At 46.8% G+C, this 22,211-nt stretch overlaps 1 long non-coding RNA gene across 1 annotated transcript; it reads right to left on the minus strand.

Annotated features, from left to right (window-relative positions):
• Positions 1 to 4,609: 4,609 nt before the first annotated feature.
• LOC309523382 lies at positions 4,610 to 19,436 on the minus strand. Its single transcript, XR_014215335.1, has 2 exons — positions 19,307 to 19,436; positions 4,610 to 5,356 (listed from the first exon to the last, which is right to left on the minus strand). It is a non-coding gene; the product is annotated as an uncharacterized lncRNA (long non-coding RNA).
• Between the last annotated feature and the right edge of the window lie 2,775 nt (positions 19,437 to 22,211).

Consider the following 22,211-nt stretch of genomic DNA (forward strand, 5'->3'; position numbering starts at 1 on the left):
GAACCTCTGTCACTTTGAAAACCATGAACTTTGGTGGAAAAGGTTACCTCAACTGCAGTGATCCAATCCCTGATCATTTTAGCCGCCTCCCCTTTCGTTTTCAGAGAGTAGGTCCAAGCAGACCTCGAAAAATCATCAATCAAAAGCAGAGAATACTTTGATCCTCCCAGTGACTCAACTGACATGGGTCCACACAAATCTGAATGAATTAATTCAAATGGTTGTGTGGTCCGCCTCTCTGACTTTGGATATGAGCATGTCACAATTTTTGCCTGTTTACATGCATTGCAATCTAAAAATTTGTCACAAACATTAAATTTGCACCCTTGTGTCAGCTCTGGTGCTTTCTGAAGATATCTCCAATTCAAATGGGCGAAGCGTCGGTGCCAAATATGTGAACAACCATGGTGAGGCGCCACATTCACACATTGGCCCTTTGCATCTTCGGTGTCATCCTCTCCTGTGGAAAAAGGCACATTTACAGCAAACAAATTATCTTTAGACTGCACTGTGTACACGTGTTTCCCATCCTTAGAAAATTCACATTTGTCACCTGCAAAAGAGACATGAAAACCATCAACTAGTAGGTCATGCACACTTAACAAACAGTTACCGCAAAAGCTTTGACTTCATGCTTAAGGAAGGGACAGAAGAAAAAGCCTGTCTCTGTTAGTCTTTTTCTGCTTCCATCCTCAATTGTCACAAATTTCTGAGTTTTTACTGTCCTGCAATTTCTCAAAAGACTGCTAGATGGCACCAGCGAGTTGGCGGCTCCACTGTCGATTATTACAGTAAGAAAGTCTTGTTGTTGACATTCCTGGGTCATCAGGGCAACAATTTTCTCACTACCCCCCTCCTTGGGGCTTCTGCAGATGTCCTCTCTGGTTGTCACGGCAACAGACTCCCCCCGGCAGGAAGACTTGCCCACGACCTTCACAGCTTCCATAGATGCAACTCTCTCAGTTGCCATGGTGACCGGACTTGTCTCGGCGTTCCCACACAACTCCACAGCTCTTATCTCTACTTGCTGCAGGTGGCCGGCCTTGAAGCCTTTAGCTCTTTTCAGCTTCCCAGGCTCCGACTCATGACGTAAACAACTCTTAGCAGCTTTTGGAGAAAGAGGCGTCTCTGAGCTTTCACTGCTCACTGCCCCCCCCACTGCTCACGCGGCCTCCAGGACGTTTTCCTGCACCCTCTCTGGTGGGTAAAGGGCTCCCAACACTTGGCCTCTCTCCTGGCTCCTCACACAGACACGCTGCAGCATCCAAACAGCTCCCAGGCTCAGCAAAAGCACCACCAGCATTGCCAGCAACAGCAACAGTCCCTTCGCCCCCCTTGGGAGCTCCCAGCTCCTCCCAGCTGTGTATCGGCTCTCAAGAATGTGGCCGGCGCCATCTTGCCTCTCCCTTTCGGATGCAGCCACTTCTCGGCCCTTGCTTCCCACCCCAGCTCCACAAGCTTCTCGGAGTGCTAGCCAAGCGGCCTCTGGCCTTTTTGCACCCAGGACAACTGGCACCAGCTGAGCATCCACATTTTCTGACAAAAAAGCAAGCACACACTTCTCAACTTCATTTTGCTCTGCAGCCCTCTTAGCCTCTGCTTTAACAGCTGCATTGTGTGGAGGCTGCACTACGTCCCAAAGCTGCTCCCCCACCAGCAAAAGCTCCACTTGAAAGCTCCACTGCAGCCAATTTTGGCTAGTCAGTTTCTGACATGGCAGTTTAAACTCAAAGCCATGTGCACGGGGCTGAGCCATTGCTTCCCTTCCCTTCTGTTGGCCTCTTGCAAAAGTACTCACTCTGCAGCCAAACTGGGCACTCCGGACAACGTGGCTCCCAGCTCCCACTCCGTCAGCCTCCTCCGATCTGCCCTCTGCTCTCTTTGAAGCCTTGGCAGTCGATCAAGCTGACGTTCAGTCCTTTTAAAGTCTTCCAAGCCCTTTCTCACACGCTTCACGTTCACCCATAACCATGTTCAGTAGATTTACTGCATTATTGTTCGGCGCCCAGCCACACTTCCCCTGGGAGCCTCTGTAGATCGTAAAGCAATTAGCAGAAGTACACAGCGGGGTGTGTCAAGAGAGCAGTAAACAAGTCCCACACGTTTCTTCTGTCCTACTATCCCTTTATTTGCTCAAATATAGTGTGTTTACAATTCATAAAGACCATCAGATTCAAGCTGCATTTTCTCTGCGTCCTTCTCTCTCAGTGCAGCGGCTGAACTGCTTTCGGTTCCCACTCAGCTCACAGCATTCCAAGCTGCTTTCGTCACGTCCTGGCTTACTTCCCTTGTAAGCGCCTCCTGTAAGGCTTGAGGCACAGAAGGTTAACCCTTCACTACACACAACAAGCCAGAATCAGAGAATCAGAATCAGAGTCAGAACCAGATCTTCGGTAAAGACGTGGTCTGGTCTTAGCGCAACTGCTCCTCCCACCCGCGATAACAGAGACTGGGTGTTCCAATACATCCCCTCGTAGGGAACCTGCCCCAGCCATTCTGTTGGCTGAGGCCCCCTCCCAGGCAGCCCTGACCCTTTCCCCTTAAAAAGCAAAATACAAACTATACAATAACCTAAAAAAATAGTAAAAGAAAAACAAAGCAAGTAACAATTATGCTAAACTTAAAATAATCCCCGCCCCAACTAAACATTTGCCCCACCCCAGAAGCAAAACAACAACAACAACAACAACAACAACAACAACAACAACAACAAACCACCGTTTGAGGTGCAACAGAGACACAGCCAGAGACAGAGCGAGACCCTGAATCAGGGCCATAACCAAGCCCTCATTCAGAACCAGAGCCTGAAAAAGAGCCACAGCCCCAACCAGAGCAACAGCCACAGCCACAGCCTGAGTCTGAAACAGTCCTTGATAGAGTGCCAGAGCCAGAGCCAGAGCCAGAGCGAGACCCTGAATCAGAGTCAGAGGGAGAACATGAATCAGAGACAGAGCCAGAGCAGGAGCCAGAGCCAGAAATAGGGCTTGATACAGGGCCGGAGCGCAAAACATAGCTGCAGCCACAGCCTAGAGCCACAGCCTGAGTCTGCAACAGTACTTGATACAGTGCCGGAGCTGGAGCCAGAGCCAGAGACACAGCCAGAGACACAGCCAGAGCCAGAACAAAACCCTAATTCAGAACCAGAGCCTGAAAGAGAACCAGACCTTGAAACATAGCTGGGTCAGAGGCAGAGGAAGAGCCATTATGAGACCCTGAATCAGAGTCAGAACTAGATCTTCATTCAGAACCAGACCCTGAAAGGGAGCCAGAGCCGGACTTCCGGAGGCGGCGCGAAACGGCAATGGCGGTCCTCTTCGAGCTGTGAAGAGGGGTTCCGCAGAAAAGGGTCGTCCGCTACGGCAAAGCGGTGACCCATCAAGAAAAACCACAGGCAGAGTGAGCCTGTGGCCGTGGGACTCGGCGGGCACCAGAAGAGCCCCCCCCCGAAACGAGGAAGGAACCCCGTAAGGGGCTCCGGAACGTGGAAGGGGGAGCGGTGCTGTGAGTTCATCGCTCTTTCTGCGGAAGTGAAGCCGCGCGGCTGCTGCTGATGAGCGCTGACCTTTCTTCCTGGAACATCAGACTCTAAACTACAAACCCGTGAGTAGGGGAATTTAAAAATTTTGGGACTAAAGCGATTGAATTTGGCTGAAAACGGGAGACGCAAAGAGGAAGTCCATCTCCCGATTGTGCTTAAAAGATCAAAGTAAAGATTTTGACAAGCTGGAAGCACTTTAAAAAGGGCTGTGAAAAGTGTGGATTTTCGTGCAACAATTGAACTTGCTTTTAAGAATTTAAAAGAGACAATTCTGCTTTATTTTTGCTGGCTTTTGATTGGACTTTTCCTCTCCTTTGTGGATTTACAAATGACTGAGAAGCCCAAAGTCACGGACTGCCAGGGTAAAAAAGAACTGTCAAATTGCGGAAACTGTTTTCAATTCTGAAAGTGCTACATGCGAGCGTTACAGTTTGGATACAAATAGGGAAACTGTTTCTTGCACCTTTCTTGAGACTTTGTTTTAACTTGGGGAAAAGCTCTATATGCCAAAAGGAATTTGAAGGTTCCCTTTAAATCTGTTTTTAACTGCTGGGACTTTAATGGCGGAATAACTCTTTCTCTCTTTTGAAGTACAGTTGCACTCCCCCTAGAGGACTTTGGATTTACAACTGTCTGGGAACTGCATTTTGTTTTGATTCTTTGCTGCCTTGTTGTTTACTCTCTGGAATTGTCTTTCCCATGGGACTGCATATAGTCTGACCTTGGCACGTAGTCAGGATTGGAATGAGTGGCACAGGGAAAGCAAGATTGGCTAAAACGAAAGCTAAACAACTGGTACAAACAACTTTGACTTCTCAGCCATGCAGATCATCTGTCCCAGCTGTTTTAGGAACACAAGAAGGGGAAGTTGAGCATGTTGGAATTCTGCCTGGGTCAGAGGAATGTGCCACAGCGTAGGCACCGGCAGATATTCCTGTCGACCTCCCCGCGTCTCCACTCTGCTGATAAGCAGGCGAGGTCTCGGCGATTCTTCTCAGAAGTGAGAGGAACACACCGTTCTTCCTCTCTCCCCTTTGGTGTCCCCCAGGGAGGGGAAAGAAGCAGACAGAAAACTATTTACATCCTTTATTTCTGTCTCTCATATCAGTACAGAGAAACATGTCTGCACTCGACAACAGCAAGAAGAAACTCCACCCATGTACTTCCAGTACGGGTCATATGACACACACACTGAGCTAACATCCGGTGCTCAGTACAGAATGGACTGCCCCTTTGTTCCCATGGCAACAGTCACAAACATCCTGTTTGGCTTTCCAGCCACAAGCAGCTGACTGAGCTGCTGGAGCCTTTGCTTGCTGCAGCATTGGTGCTTTATGGTAACATACTCCCCCTAAAGTATCAATGCGTGCTGCGAGCAAAGCGTCATCCAGAGAGGAAAACAAACAGTTGTTATACTTATAACATTGCCCTGTTGTTTCAGTTCCACCCTTGGAACTACCCGCCACTGGTTTAACCAATGTACCTCTCTGGTTGTGTGACTTCACATTACCTTGGTTAACAACTCTCTGTTGTGCCTTTGTCTCTGACTTAGACACTGCTTCAATCTGTCCTTGGTCGTTTACAACAGCAACATATGCAAGGTTAGCAAACTCCTTTGAATATCTCTTGGGTGGTACACCCTTCGTTGCTCTCTCAGACCTATGTAAGAGCTGCTGCTCTTCTCTGCTTTCTGGTTCAGCCTCTGAACTCTCTGGAGAACCAGTATTAAGCTTAATCAGTGGTTCATCCTCCTCTTCTGAGGGTCTAGTCATTATTTGAGATTTCCTCTCAATGACTGTGACAACTGAGCTGTCTGAGCTATCAGTGTCATCATCATCAGTACCACTGAACTCAATAAGATCAAACTCATCATCATCATCATCATCATCCTCTGTGGGAAAAGTGTGAACAATCACTCTCTCCTGTTCAGGAGCACTCTCTAGAAATTTTGTGAGAATCACCTGACCAGATTCAGACAAAATTACTCTGTAGAGACCTTTTTCATAACCTACGAAGATGCCTCTGGCATTCTTTACCCCACTTGGAGTTTCTGTTCTCACATGAGACCCGAAAACCTTAAAATAGGCAACAGAAGGTTTTCTATTAAACAGCTTCTCAAAAGGAGAACATCCCAACTCTGTTGAGACTTTCCTCAACCACACATGAAGATAGGACGCTAGCGATTCGGCCCAATAGTCATGTGGTAAATGTGAACTCAGCAATTGCGCATGCATCCCCTTTTGCAATTCTTTGTTCACCCTAACACAGACACATTTCTTCCATGCTTCTTCGGAACTAGCAAGTTTGTGTCTTATCCCTTTCTCATCCAGGAACCTCTGGAAATCCTGTAAAAGAAAAACTGGCTTGTCATCTGTGAAAAGACAATCAATGTTAGCATCATGCATACTTTTAACCTTGTCACAAAACTCCTGAAACTTTTCTAAAGTTTCCTGCGGTTTCTTCATCAAGTAAACCCAAGAAACAATCAACACACACAAGGTAATATTTTGCACCGCCTCTAGATGGTTCTAGAGGACCAATCACATCAGCATACACCCGCTGAAACGCTCTGTCAACCTTCTTAGCCACCTTCTTGGTGCTCTTGTTGGTCAGACCTGCAAGAGAAATTTCGTTAGAATCAGAAGTATTACATTTCATGTAATCACTTTGATCAAAAGTCAACAAATACATTCCATCTTTCTCTTTGGCAGTAAGAAACAGTTCTCCATCTTTGTAGATCTTGCATCTTTTAGCATCATAGGTCAGTTTTAGTCCCTTCTTTGCAATCTGCGACACGCTCAGCAGATTAAATCTCAGTTCTGGAACCAGGTAAACATCACTTATAGTCAAGTTCAGACTCTCAAGATACACAGTTCCAATTCCGGTCGCTTCCAGTTCTTGACCGTTGGCTTGTTTCACAGTGAAGCTTTGCTTCCTCAACGTTGAAAACAGTTCTCTGTGTGGGCAGAGATGTTTCGTGGCGCCGGTGTCGATTATGAATGCGTTCCCAACATCTGGCGTGGTTCCTTTCGCCATCATAGCCTTTGCAGGTTTCACCTGGCACATGGTACGGCTTTTGCTTGACGCCTCAGGCTTCGTAGAGCTGTTCTTGGCTCCTTTTGACTGTCGCGGCTTCTTACAGTTTCACTGTAGATGCCCAGTCTGTCCACAATTGTGGCATCGGACAGCACTCAATGCTACGGCATGCTCTCCAGTAGATTCAGCAGTGGGAGGATTCGAACTCTGTTCTTGCCTCCCTCTGTCCTTCACTTCCAGTGCAGCAAGTCTGTCGTGTTCGTTCAGGACGACGGCACACACCCTTTCCGCGGTCAGATCCTAAGCAGGTAGCGAACCAAGCTGACTGGCAACAACCTTGTAGGTGCGGTTCAGGCTGTTTATCATCATGAAGCAAAACACTTCCTCCTGTAGACGGAAATTGCGTTCCACCATCTGTTGACGCAGGAACTTCATTTCTGTCAGGTGCGCTTGAACATCTCCATCAGGCGCTAATCTCAGATTGGTCAACTTCTCAAAATACAGCAACGCTGAAGAACCGGCATCTCTCTGATGCGTTGTACGCAGCGTGTTCCAAACCTCTTGCGCATTTTCTAAATGCTGAATATGCACCAATTGATCATCTGAGACGCACAGAATTATAGCAGTCCTAGCCTTCACATTCTGTGACTCCCAAGCACGCGTTGGTGCTGCAGGGATGGGATTTTCAATCACCCCAAACAGTCTCTGATTCTGCAGCAGGGCCTTCATCTTTACAGACCAAGATGAATAATTGTCATTGGTCAGGAGGGGTGGAGAAGGCAAGCCTCCCCCCTTCTTGGCATCCATTTTGAGTCCTTGCATTGACTCTATAACTCAAGCCTCTAAAATCCAATAGCTGGCTTGTTTACACTCTTGACACCTGGCAACTCTGACACTGGCTGCGTTGGAAAGTCCCTTCCAGCAGTTCGTGAGGACCTAGTCATAACAAAACTTTGTTTTCGCCTCTCTGAGGCATAGACTGACTGTCCAGCCCTCTCAAGTAACTTTCCATTTCTCCTCTCTGAGGCACAGCCTTCACTGAAGGACGTTGCTTAGCAACAGCGCATTCCTTTCCTTGGACAGGAAACCACAAGAATGCCTGGAATGCAGGCCTCTTCTAAGTTGGAGCTGCTTTCCCACACACGCTCTCCGTGAAGCAGGGAATGAATCATTCTGCATTCACTCTTTTAAGCCCTTAAAATCTCATACCTTGAGCATCGGCTTGGCTGTCAGCTTCTTCTGGTCAGCTTCTGGCTGCAGAGAATCAGCCTCTCCCATCAGGCTTCCATGGAGCAGAGGAGGACAATTCACCAGCCTCTCATGCAGATGTCCGATGGATCAAAGAAAACAGCAACCATCCGAAGGCTGCCACTTTTGGAATTCTGCCTGGGTCAGAGGAATGTGCCACAGCGTAGGCACCGGCAGATATTCCTGTCGACCTCCCCGCGTCTCCACTCTGCTGATAAGCAGGCGAGGTCTCGGCGATTCTTCTCAGAAGTGAGAGGAACACACCGTTCTTCCTCTCTCCCCTTTGGTGTCCCCCAGGGAGGGGAAAGAAGCAGACAGAAAACTATTTACATCCTTTATTTCTGTCTCTCATATCAGTACAGAGAAACATGTCTGCACTCGACAACAGCAAGAAGAAACTCCACCCATGTACTTCCAGTACGGGTCATATGACACACACACTGAGCTAACATCCGGTGCTCAGTACAGAATGGACTGCCCCTTTGTTCCCATGGCAACAGTCACAAACATCCTGTTTGGCTTTCCAGCCACAAGCAGCTGACTGAGCTGCTGGAGCCTTTGCTTGCTGCAGCATTGGTGCTTTATGGTAACAGAGCAGACATCATCAGAGGATATGGCTGCAGGAGGATCTGAAACAGTTTTAAATCAAATTTTAGAACAACTGGCAATTTTAAATAAAAAAGCGGATGAGCATTCGTCCAAAATTGACCAAGCCACAGCCACTATTAGCAAACTGACTGATCAAGTTGCTCAACATACGCAAGCAATTGGGAATCTCCAGGAAGCAACTGCAGAAAATCGTAAACTGGCTGAGGAAGCCAATCAAAAAGCAGTGGAAGCCAATCAGAAGGCCGAGGCAATAAAAGTGGAGGTAAAGCCTTTGCACAAACAGATCAGTGAACAGCAGGCCTACCTGTCTATGGTTGAACTGAGAAATAGGGAAAATAATCTCAGACTGAGAGCTATCCCAGAACTTGAACAGGGAGACTTGATTGGTTATTTGACATCAGAATTCTCAAAGTTCTGAACCAAAGACTAAGGTACTTTCAAGAATGTATAACTTGCTGCTTAAATGGAACACTCAGGATGAGACAGTCAAATCAGCCATGATAAAATGGGCACAGGATATTGGGTATAACATTATGTTTGAGGACTGGGAAAGGTTATGGACCACCGGAATGAAATTCACGGCATGTAATGCCTTGAAGGAAAATATTATGAAAATGATATATAGGTGGTACATGACCCCAGTCAAACTCGCAAAGATATATCACCTGTCTGATAATAAATGTTGGAAATGTAAGGAGGCTGAAGGGACATTTTTTCACCTCTGGTGGACCTGTCCAAGGGTGAAGGCATTCTGGGAAATGATTTATAATGAGCTAAAAAAGGTATTTAAATATACCTTTACCAAGAAACCAGAGGCCTTCCTCTTGGGCATTGTCGGCCAGAAAGTGTTAAAAAAGGACAGAACTTTTTTTATGTATGCGACTACAGCAGCAAGAATACTTATTGCAAAATATTGGAAGATACAAGATTTGCCCACGCTGGAAGAGTGGCAGACGCAATTGATGGACTATATGGAACTGGCTGAAATGACTGGCAGAATCCGAGATTTGGGAGAAGAAACAATGGAAGAGGACTGGAAAAAATTCAAGGACTATTTACAAAAACATTACAAGTTGTATGAATGTTAAGAAACTGCACGATTTAGAAAAACACGGCTCCAGTAATTTAATTGTGAGATACAGAAAACTAAGTTATAAGTAAAAAAAGGTCGAAATTTAAAGTAATATTATGTTTAATTTAAGGTACAAATAATTGACAAAAACTACTTTGAATTTAGAAATATAACATTTGAAAAGTACTAAATAAGGCATGAAACAAGGTAATAATTTACTGGTATTTTTTATTATAAATAATGCAGGGTAAGGGAGATGCGAGGAAGTCCAGTTAGTTACATTCTTTATTTTCTTTTATCTATGTTGTTTGTGGGTAGACTTGTACTTATTTCTTTGTATGTTATCTTTTTGGTGAAGGGATTTTGTGTGTTTACTTTTTATTTTGTGTTTAAAAACTCAATAAAATATTTTAAAAAAATATGAAAGAGAGCCAGAGCCACAGACAGAGCCACAGACGGAGCCTAGAGCCACAGCCGAGATCCACAGCCACAGCCGAGATCCACAGCCTGAGTCTGAAATAGTGCTTGATAGAGTGCTGGATCCTGAAACAGAGACACTGTCTGAAACTGAGTCTGACGCTTAAACGTAGCCAGGGGCAGAGGGAGAGGCAGAGCCTGATACAGTGCTTGATACAGCATAGAAGCCTGAAGCAGAGACACAGCCAGATCCAGAGACACAGCCATAGCCAGAACAAAACCCTAATTCAGAACCAGAGCCTGAAAGAGAGCCAGAGCCAGAAACAGTGCTTGATAGAGTGCCAGAGCCTGAAACAGAGGCAGAGGCAGATACAGGGCTTGAAACAGCGTCGGAGCCTGAAACAGAAACAGCGTGAAACAGAGACAAAGGCTGAGACACAGGCCGAGCCTGAAATAGAGCTAGAATAAGTGCTAGAGCCAAAGACTGAGACAAAGCCTAATAAAGAGCAGAGGCCTGAGCCTGAGCCTGAAACACTGCTTGATACAGTGCCAGAGCCTGAAACAGAACCAGAGCCACAGCTACAGCCATAGTGCCACAGCCTGAGTCTGCAACAGTGTTTGATACAGCGCCGGAGCCTGAAACAGAGACACAGCCTGAAACAGAACCTGAGCCTGGTTATTAGCATGGCAATTAAAGAAGAGAGAGGCAGAAAGGCTTATAAATAGAGTTAAGTGCAAAGGCAAAATAATAAACAACCCTAAAGAAATAGAGAAACGATTTCTCGAATTCTTTAGAGAAATCTATAAGGAAGGAAATGAAACAACAGAAGAAGTTAAAGAACATTTAGAACAGAACTGTCTTCCGAAACTTACTAAAGAACAAAAAGAACCGTTGAATGCCCCTATTACATCGTACGAAATGCAAAGAGCAATTAAGGAAGCAAAGATAGGAAAGCCACCAGGGCCAGACGGCCTACCGGCAATATATTATAAAAAAATGGAGGACTTACTATCTGACCCATTAAGAAGTATCATGAATATAGTGGTTGGGAGTTACTCATGCGTAAACTTTCCCACTTTGAAGCTTGGTTGCATAGTTTAAACCGTTTTGACTGCACAGCCCATCTCAGCGTGGCTGCCTCAGTCTCTAGCAGAATCTGTCTGTGGGCGTTTCTTAAACCTTTGCCAGCATAAAAGCTGTTTGACACCCAATTGTCTCCGCCTCTCATTGCGCGGAAGTCTTCTGCGCAGGGAGGGTGTGGGTGGTGGATGACCAGTGCTCTCCTCACTGACTTCCAAGGAAGAATCCCGGAGCCCTTCCACCTCCTCTGCCATTTGCTCTCCTGGATCCTTGGTGTTACGCTGATTTCCTTCCCCCTCTATCAAGCTACGTCTCCCCCTTGTGCTGGTACCTTCCCCTGCAGAATCGGAGAGCCTCTCCTTCTCCCGTTGCTCTGATGTCAGTTCCCTGACATCCACCTCCCCTCCAGGACCCCCACCCCCTGCTCGCCCGGTAGAATCGATTTCTCTCTCTTCTTCGGCCGACGAGACGGGGAAACCCCGGAAGGAACTGTCACCATCCTCAGTGGATTCGAAACCCTCTTCCCACCTGCTTTGGTTCCCACCCACGGGATGAACCTCCCAGTCCGATTCTGCCTCGGATTCTGAATACCCCTCGAAACCCTCTTCGTCATCTGTGGTTCCAAATTGTTCCTCCCAGAACCTCTCCAAGGGTTTGGGCTTCTCCGGGAACTGGCGGTGGAATACTTCCACCATATACCTGTCATCGACGGCTTCCGCTGGAACCCACGTGTTTTCTGACCCGGGCTCCCCTTCCCAAGCCACCAAGTACTCCACCTGACGACCTCGCCACCTCGAATCTATTATTTCCGTGGCCGAGCGCTGGTGTTCCCTTTCTTCTACTTGCGGTTGTGGGGGGACTCCTACCTCTCGCCCCAGGAATTCCCGCCCCTCCCTGTGTGGTGAAAGCAAGGACCTGTGGAACACAGGGTGTATTTTCATACTGTCGGGCAACTTGAGCTTGAATGCTACGGGGTTTACCTGTTGTGTTACCTCGAATGGCCCCAGCCGTCGGGGCTGCAACTTCTTGCTCCCCCCCTTTAAAGGGTAACCCTTGGGTGGACAACCACACCCTGTCCCCCACCCGTATGGTTTCCCCTTCCCTGCGGTGCTTGTCTGCCTGCTTCTTGTAAACAGCCTTGGCCCTCTCTAAATTCATCTTAAGATGCTGGTGTAGGGCTTCCATTTCTTCCACGAACTGCTCCGCCGCGGGTACACTCCAGTTTTGCTCCTCACCCCCCGGGAAGGCTCTGGGATGGCATCCATAATTGGCCATAAACGGACTCATTCCCGTAGACACGTGTTCCGCGTTATTGTACGCAAATTCAGCCAGCGCTAGTTTCTCTACCCAATCGTTCTGCCTCTCGCTGACGTAGCAGCGTAAGTATTGCTGGAGTATACTATTTGCCCTTTCCGCTTGCCCATTGGTCTCTGGGTGCCTTGCTGTCGAGAACCCCACCTCGACTTGCAGCAAGCTCATAAGCTTCCTCCAGAACCGGGAGGTAAATTGTTTTCCGCGGTCGGAGATAACCCTCAAGGGGGCGCCATGCAACCTGAAAATGTGCTCTACGAACAAACGTGCCGTCTCTTCCGCCGTCACCGCATGTGAACAGGCTATGAAATGGCACATTTTGCTCAGTAAGTCGACTACTACCATGACCGCTGTTTCCCCCCGTGATTTGGGCAAATCAGTCATAAAATCAATGGACACCACCTCCCAGGGTTTGCTCGGTGTGGGTAAGGGTTCCAGTAAGCCTGCTGGTACCGCCCGCTCCCCTTTTGCCCTTTGGCAATGGTCGCACCCTCATACATATTCCCGTACATTCTCCCTCACCCGTGGCCACCAGAACTGTCTGGTGACCAGCATCATCGTTTTGTGCTGTCCTAAGTGCCCTGCTGTGGGGTTGTCGTGTAGTTGTTTGAGTAGTCATTCCCTTAGGGCTTCCCCCGGTACATACATAGCCCCTCTATAGTGCAACACCCCTTCTTTCTCCTCAAATTCTTCTGGTGCCTCTCTCCCATCTCGTAGCTCCCTGATTTTAGTTCGTGCAAATTCATCATTCCTAGTAAGCCCTGCCAGTTCTCTTTTCCCCACTAGGGTTTCCCCACACACCCATCGGTCCTCAGGTATGATGTGTCGTGTCTCCGGCGGACCCTCTCCTTCGAAGTACTCTGGCTTCCGCGAGAGAGCATCCGCTCTCACGTTTTCCTCCCCGGGCACATACTGCATTTCGAAGGAAAACTTGGAGAACTCCTGCGCCCAGCAAATCTGTCTCTGGTTGAGTACGCGTGCAGTCCTCCAGTACTCTAGGTTCTTGTGATCGGTGCACACCTGGATTCTGTGTTGCGCCCCTATCAGTAGATGGCGCCAACGACGAAAGGCAGCGTAGATCGCGAGCAGTTCTCGGTCATACACGGTATAGTTTTGCTCCGACTTGCTCAGCTTCCTCGAGAAAAAGGCACACGGTTTCCATTCCTGTTTGCTCTGCCCTGGCTGCAAAAGGACCGCCCCTATGGCTCTGTCTGACGCGTCGGTCTCCAACCTCAGGGGTTTCTCCAAGTCTACGTGTAATAGTTGCTCTTCCGATGCGAACGCCTTCTTCAATCTTTCAAAGGATTGCTGAGCTTCCTCCGTCCACACGAACTTCTTTTTGCTACTGAGACAGTCCGTGATGGGTGCGGTCAAATGGGCGAAGTTCTTGATGAACCTCCTGTAGAAGTTGCTGAAACCTAGGAACCTTTGTACGTCCTTCCGTGTTTTGGGGGGTTCCCATTCCAACATTGCTTGCACCTTGCTTGGGTCCATCGCTAAGCCCTTGTCAGACAACTTGTACCCCAGAAACTCCACTTCTCTGGCATGAAACTGACATTTCTCTAGCTTGACCCACAACTGGTGGTTCTGCAATCGTTGTAGCACTTCCCTAACGTCTCGTACATGTTGCTCCTCACTTTCCGAATAAATCAATACGTCGTCCAGGAAGGCCACACAGTTCTTGTAAAGCAGTGACCCCAACACGTGGTGCATGAAAGCTTGAAAACAGGCGGAGCCTGACTGTAATCCAAAAGGCATAACTAAATATTCAAAGGCCCCTAGTGGGGTGAACATGGTGGTCTTCCAGTCATCCCCCTCCCTCATCCTGATCAAGTTGTAAGCCCCCCTGAGGTCTAGTTTGGTAAAAATCTTTCCCTTCCTCACTCTCGTCAAAATGTCGTCAATTCTGGGCATTGGGAAAGTCACGGGTTCCGACACCAAATTTACGGCCCTGAAGTCCACTACAAGCCTGGGTTTATCCGTGTCTTTTTTGTCCACAAAAAACACCAGACTACCTCCCACTGCTTTCAATTCTCTTATGAATCCTCTCTTTAGGTTCTTGTCAATAAACTCCCGTAACTCCTTCATCTCCCTGTCCGACATGGCATACAGCTTACCAACCGGCAGCTGCGCCCCTGGGAGCAAGTTGATTTGGCAGTCAAAGGGCCTGTGGGGTGGTAGCCTATCTGCCTCCTTCTCACTGAAGACCTCCCTCAGATCAGCATATTGTGGCGGCACCTCCCCTTTCCGTTCCACTGCCATTCCTGCCACTCGGGCTACACTCATCCTTGGTGTTTCCCCTCCTAGGCAGTGCTCCAGGCAGTAGGCTGACCCAAAGCTGACTGTCCTCTGATGCCACGCCACCACGGGATCATGTTGTGCTAGCCAGCTCATCCCTAATATTATTGGGGGCCCCGCTAGTGAGGCAACGTGAAAGGCGATAATCTCTGAGTGCCTAGACACCCTCATTCTCATTGGTGGGGTCTGGTGTGTCACTTCCCCTCCTAGAAGCTCCCTCCCATCAATGGTGGTTACTTGCAAGGGGAAATCCAAAGGTAGCAAGTGAAGCTGGCGCTCTAATGCAAAGTCCTTGCTGAAGAAATTGCAGGAGCTGCCTGAATCCAGCATCCCCTGAACCTTGACTGGGTGTCCATTCGGGAGTTCTAGCACCACCTCAATGGCTATAGCTGCCTTTGGGGAATCTGGTTTGGGCACCTTTACTGGTTGCTGGCCTGGCTGCTGTGCCCGTTGATTGGCAGCCAAGCGTTCCCATTTCCCTGCTCCTGTGTCTGTTGCCCCTCCTCCTCACCCCCCACGGCTCCCACCATTCCTTGCCAGGCCTTTCTTTGTGGGCAGACTCTGGCAAAATGTCCTGGCCGCTGGCAGAGGAAACATTTCTTGGTCGTTTTTATGTCCTTTCCCTCTCTCTTGCGACTTTCGCTGGAGCTTGAAGCCTCCCGGGCGCGCGCACTCCCTATTTCCATTGGCTCCGCCGGCGGGGAAGGCTCCCTTGGTATCTTAGGAATGCGGTAGTCATGACAACGCTGCTCTCTGCCTTCCCGCCTTTCCTGAGCCTCACACCAATCGCAAGTGCAGCTTTGGTCAGCAGGTCCATGGACTGTGGGCAGGGTGCGCGCGAAAGCTCATCCTTGACCGTTGGTGACAACCCCTCCTCAAACAACATTTGTATGGGTTCAGAGTCCAGCTGCCACCCGAGAAGGTGAACTATCATTGCAAAACGTGACCAGTAGTCTCTAACTGACTGGTCTACCTGTTTACAGCTCATCAGTTCCCGTTTTGTCACACTTTCCTCAATATCGCTGGCAAACATCGCGTCCATCGCCTGATAGAATTTCAGTACGTCCCGCATGGCTGCATTCTGCGTTGCCATCAGGGGCCTGATCCATGCCCTAGCCCCATCCTCCAGGTGACCCACGATATAAGCCACTCGCGCTTCATCGTCTGCAAAAACGCTATGCTGCAATTTCAAGGCGTATTCTATTTCTGTTCTAAACGCACCATAATCTTGAGGTCTCCCCCCAAACTTATGCACCAGTCCCGGTACCTTCCTTGCTTTGGGGGTTGGCTTGCTCTGGGCATCTTGAGACCGTCGTTCGTCCAGCCTCGCTGTCAAGAGGGCTATGTGCTGTTCCAATTCGCGGTTTCTCTCCACCAGCGATTGTCCTCCAGCAGCCCCTTCCGTGGCTCTGACTTCTCCTGTCTCACTCATGATGCCGCCTGCTTGTTGCGTACGAGCAACTTTCGGTGACAGACAGATTGCTGTAGTGGTTGGGAGTTACTCGTGCGTAAACTTTCCCACTTTGAAGCTTGGTTGCATAGTTTAAACCGTTTTGATTGCACAGCCCATCTCAGCGTGGCTGCCTCAGTCACTAGCAGAATCTGTCTGTGGGCGTTTCTTAAACCTTTGCCAGCATAAAAGCTGTTTGACACCCAATCGCCTCCGCCACTCATTGTGCGGAAGTCTTCTGCGCAGGGAGGGCGTGGGTAGTGGAGGACCAGTGCTCTCCTCACTGACTTCCAAGGAAGAATCCCGGAGCCCTTCCACCTCCTCTGCCATTTGCTCTCCTGGATCCTTGGTGTTTCGCTGATTTCCTTCCCCCTCTATCAAGCTACGGCTCCCCCTTGTGCTGGTACCTTCCCCTGCAGAATCGGAGAGCCTCTCCTTCTCCCGTTGCTCTGATGTCAGTTCCCTGACAATGAACAACATCTTAAAAGACGGAACCATGCCAGATTCTTGGAAAGACAGCCTTATTGCATTAATTCCAAAACAGGGAACGGACAATCTGCTTATTAACAACTATGGGCCTATCGCACTTCTAAATAACGATTATAAATTATTTGCAAATATTTTAGCCGAAAGATCAAAAAAAGGCTTCCAGATGATGATACACAATGACCAAGCTGGCTTTTTGCCCAGGAGGTACATTTATAACAACACTAGAAACATTATAAACTTATTAGCGTATTTAGACTTAAGAATAGAAAAGAAGGCAGTCTTAATGGCTATAGATGCAGAAAAAGCTTTCGACAGGGTATCCTGGAAATTTATGAAAGGTCTATTACACCATATGGATTTTGGTATACAGTATATAAAAGGGATTGAAGCAATATAATCAAAACAAAAAGCTAAAATCATAATCAATGGAAATTTATCACAGGAGTGTGAAATCAGTAAAGGGGTCAGACAAGGTGGCCCACTATCCCCCTTAATTTTCATATTAACATTGGAAGTTTTATGTAAAAAATTAGAGAAGAAAAAGAAATAAAAGGGATTATGCTGGGAAATAGAAGTTACAAAATGAGGGCATTTGCTGACGATTTAATTATAACTACGGAGCAACCAAAACAGAGTTTAAGAAAGGCGTTGGAAATAATATATGGCTACGGTAAAGTTGCGGGGTTGAAAATGAATTTAAACAAGACAAAACTATTAGTTAAAAATATGTCGCCAGATGAAAAAGCAGAATTAGAACAAATAATACACATTAAAATCTAACCCAAAATCAAGTATTTAGGATTATGGATAACACCAAAGAATATTAACTTATATGAAGATAATTATACCAATTGTTGGAAAGATATCAAAAGACAGTTGGAGACATGGACAAGGTTAAATTTATCATTCCTGGGCCGTATTTCGGTAATTAAAATGATAGTTTTACCGAAGCTACTCTTTCTATTCCAAACGATTCCAATTACAGGAAAGACCAGCAGTATCAACAAGTGGCAAAAAGAAATTTCTAAATTTTTGTGGAAGGGTAAAAGACCAAGAGTAAAGCATAAGATATTAAAAGATACTGTAGAAAGAAGTGGCTACGGGTTACCGGATTTGAAGCTATATTACGAAGCCTCATGTCTTCTCTGGTAGAAAAATTGATATTTATTAAAAAATTGGGATATTTTAGATCTAGAAGGTCATGACACCCGTTTTGGGTGGCATGGCTATCTTAATTATGGGAAAATAAAGAGGCACAGGAGTTTTTCAAATCATATAATAAGAAATGTTATATATAAGGTATGGGGAAAATACAAAAGATATTTGGAACAGAAAACCCCAAGATGGAACTCTCCACTAGAAGCAATCACTGTTAAAAAAAGCAACAACATCAAAGAGAACTGGATAAAGTATAACACAATATTAAGGGGGGGGGAGTGTGAGGAATCACGCCTTTATCAGGAGAAACTGGCAACTCTCCCAGGCACCCGGCTTGGTCTCCTGTTGACCTCCCTGTCTGCTTTCCTGGCAAGATCCAGGCAGAGGTTGCGATAGGTGATCCTTCTCAGCTTGAGAAGAACACCCCCCCTCTTTCCTGCCCCCCCCCGGGCAGGGGAAAGAGATAGGCAGAAACGTATTTACATGCCTTTATTTCTGTCTTTGCAGCATTACAGAAAACATGACTGCTCTCTTCCTACTCCTGCAGTCGAGAGAGAACAAACACTTCCTGTCCAGTTCATATTACACTCTGAGCTAATTCCGGTGCCCTCTGCACTGTGAATTGACTGTCCCTCTGTTTCCCACGGAACAGTCCCAACATTCCCATTATGTTTTGTTTTCAAGCTACCAGCAGCTCGCGGCTGCATTGCTTCAATATCGTAACATACTCCCCCATATGAATCAATGTGCGCTGCGAGCAAAGCGTGATCCAGAGAAGAAAACAAACAGTTGATATACATATAACACTCCCCTGTTGTTTCAGTTCCACCCTTGGAAGTACCCGCCACTGGTTTCCCCAGTGTACCTCTCTGGTTGTCTGACTTCCAAGGAATGAGTGCATCTGCATTTCCTTGGCTAGGGAATGTAGTGTTACACTTAGCAACTCTCTGTTGTGTCTTTGTCTCTGACTTAGACACAGCTTCAACCTGTCTTGAGTTGTCAACAATAGTAACACATGCAACAGCTGAGTTAGCAAACTCTTTTGAATACCTCTTGGGTGGTACACCCTTTGTAACTCTCTCAGACCTACGTATGAGGTGCTGATCCTCTCTGCTCACTGGTTCAGTCTCAGGACTCTTTGGAGAACCAGTTCCAATAGTAAACAGTGGTTCATCCTTCACCTGTGAAGGTCTGCCCATTGTGTGAGATTTTCTCTCAATGACTGTGTCAACTGAGCTCTCCGAGCTATCACTGTTACTCTCAGTACCACTGTAATCAGTAAAATCATCACCATCATCTGAATTGTCCTCTGTGGGAAATGTGGGAACAATTACTCTCTCCTGTTCAGGAGCACTCTCTAGAAATTTCGTGAGAATCACCTGACCAGATTCAGACAAAATTACTCTGTAGAGACCCTTTTCATAACCCACAAAAATGCCTCTAGCATTCTTTACTCCACCTGGAACTTCAGTCTTTACATGAGACCCAAAAACCTTAAAATGGGCAACAGAAGGTTTTCTGTGGAATAGCTTTTCAAAAGGAGAACTTCCTAAATCTTTTGAAACCTTTCGCATCCAACTGTAACAAAAACACATTAACGACTCCGCCCAATACTCATGTGGCAAATGTGAACTCAGCAATTGTGCCTTCATGCCATTTTGCAATTCTTTGTTCACTTGCACACAGACACTTTTGTTCCATGCATCTGCTGAAACAGCTGTCTTGTGCCTTATCCCTTTCTTATCCAGGAAATCCTGAAAATCCTGTAAAAGAAAACTGGCTTTTCATCTGTGAAAAGACAATCAATGTTAGCATCATGAACATTTTTAACCTTGTCACAAAACTCTTTAAACCTTTCTAAGGCTTCTTGTGGTTTATGCAATATATATACCCACACATAATGAGAGAAATAATCCACACACACAAGATAATATCTTGCATTGCCTCTAGATGGTGCTAGAGGACCAATCACATCAGCATACACTCGCTGAAATGCCCTGTCAACCTCGGTCGCCTTCTTGATGTCCTTCGTCATACCTGCAAGAGAAATCATGTTAGATTCAGATGCATTACAATTTATGCAATCACTTTGATCAAAAGTCAACAAATACAGTCCATCTTTCTATCTAGCAGAAAGATACAGCTCTCCATCTTTGAAGATTTTGCAGCTTTCTCTATCATAGGACAAAGTCAGTCCTTTCTTTGTGATCTGCGAAACACTCAGCAGATTGAACTTTAAATCAGGAACCAAATACACATTGTTAATAGTCAAGTTCAGACTCTCAAGATACACAGTTCCAAACCCGGTCGCTTTCAGCTCCTCGCCATTGGCCTGTTTCACAGTGAAGCTTTGCTTCTTAAACGTTGAAAACAGATCTCTGTGCGACGTCATGTGCTGCGTGCATCCCATGTCAAGAACAAAAGCGTTCTCCGTTGAAAATGCGGCTTTTGTTGACAGCAATGCTTTTGCAGGTTTCACCTGGGACTTGGTACGACTTTTGCCTGACACCTCAGGCTTTGCAGAGCTCCCCTTAGCTCCTTTCTGTTGACGTGGCTTCTTACAATTCCGCTGAAGATGCCCAGTCTGTCCACAATTGAAACAACGGACAACGTTCAAAGCAACAGCCTGTTCTTCACTAGCAATAGCAGCGGGGGTGCTTGAACTCCGAGCTTCTCTCCCCCTGTCTTTGACATCTATTGCAGCAAGTCTGTCTTTCTCATTGAGAAGCACGACACAAATTCTCTCTGTCGTAAGATCTCGAGCAGGTAGAGAACCCAGCTGACTTGCAACTGTTTTATAAGTCCGATTAAGGCTGTTAATAATCATGAAGCAGAATATCTCTTCCTGTAGAGGGAAATTGCGTTCCGCCATCTGCTGGCGTAAGAATTTAATCTCTGTCAGATGCGCTGGTACATCTCCATCAGGCGCTAGCCTCAGATTGGTCAGTTTTTCAAAATGCAGCAACGCTGAAGAACCAGCATCTCTCTGATGTATTCTATGCAGCGTTTGCCAAATCTCACGCGCGTATTCCAAATCCTGAATATGCACGAGTTGATCATCTGAGATACACAGAATTATGGCCGTCCTGGCTCTCACATTCTGTGAATTCCAACCTGGCGTTGGTGCAGCAGGGATGGGGTTATCAATCACCCCAAAAATCCTCTGATTCTGAAGCAGGGCTTTCATCTTTACAGACCATGAGGAATAATTGTCATTAGTCAGTGGAGGTGGGTAAGGTAAGCCTCCCCCCTTCTTGGTATCCATTTTGAATCCAAGCCTCAGCTCTCACTCTCAAGCCTGTAAAATTCCAAGAGTCTATTGGCTGTTCACTGTGTTGCACTTTGCAGCTAAACACAGGCTGTTTTGAAAGTCCCTTCAAGAGCAGTGAGATAGCAGACAAAACAAACGCTCGAATTTTTGCCAGTGTTTTTCTAGCCTTTCACAGTCCCAGCCCCTTTTCCGTTGGCTAGTAACTTTCCACTTTACTTACGTTTCGTTGCTTAGCAACTGGCTTATCACGAATCAGGAATGCGAGGAATGTGGCTCTCTCTCAGTGCTGTTTTCATCCAAAAGCAGACACTCAGTGAACCGAAGAATGCTTCAATTCGCGTTCACTCTCACAGCCATATAATCACCATACCTTGAGGGAATCCGTTGCTCAGCAAAAACACCTCCTCCAGTGCTCAGCCGTCCTTGTAGCTTCCATCCGCACGCTACCATATCTTCCTTATCTCCTTGCAGAGGATGAAGTACGATCCATCAACCTCTCTTGTTGCTTTCATGGATCAAAACCATTGGCTACATGCTACCAGATGTCGGAAATCAAGCCTTTATCAGGAGAAACTGGCAACTCTCCCAGGCACCCGGCTTGGTCTCCTGTTGACCTCCCTGTCTGCTTTCCCAGCAAGATCCAGGCAGAGGTCGCGATAGGCGATCCTTCTCAGCGTGAGAAGAACACCCCCCCTCTTTCATGCCCCCCCCAGGCAGGGGAAAGAGATAGACAGAAACGTATTTACATGCCTTTATTTCTGTCTTTGCAGCATTACAGAAAACATGACTGCTCTCTTCCTACTCCTGCAGTCGAGAGAGAACAAACACTTCCTGTCCAGCTCATATTACACTCTGAGCTAATTCCGGTGCCCTCTGCACTATGAATTGACTGTCCCTCTGTTTCCCACGGAACAGTCCCAACATTCCCATTATGTTTTGTTTTCAAGCTACCAGCAGCTCGCAGCTGCATTGCTTCAATATCGTAACAGGGAGGAGGGTGAACTAATATTGATAAGTTATGAGAAAATAAAAGATCACTTTTCTAGTTGGCTAGATTACTTCCAGGTGAATGAAGTGTTCAGACAGGATAAGCAGATATGTTTTGAAAAGGAGCCTTCAAGATTTGAAAGAGAACTACTGAATAGTAAAACCAAAATAATCGCAAAAATGTATAGATTTCTTTTAGACTACAAAGTAATGGATGAGGAGGTCAAGGCTTCATTGATAAAGTGG

Source organism: Podarcis vaucheri, assembly GCF_965113315.1.
Source record: "Podarcis vaucheri genome assembly, chromosome: W".
NCBI lineage: Eukaryota > Metazoa > Chordata > Lepidosauria > Squamata > Lacertidae > Podarcis > Podarcis vaucheri.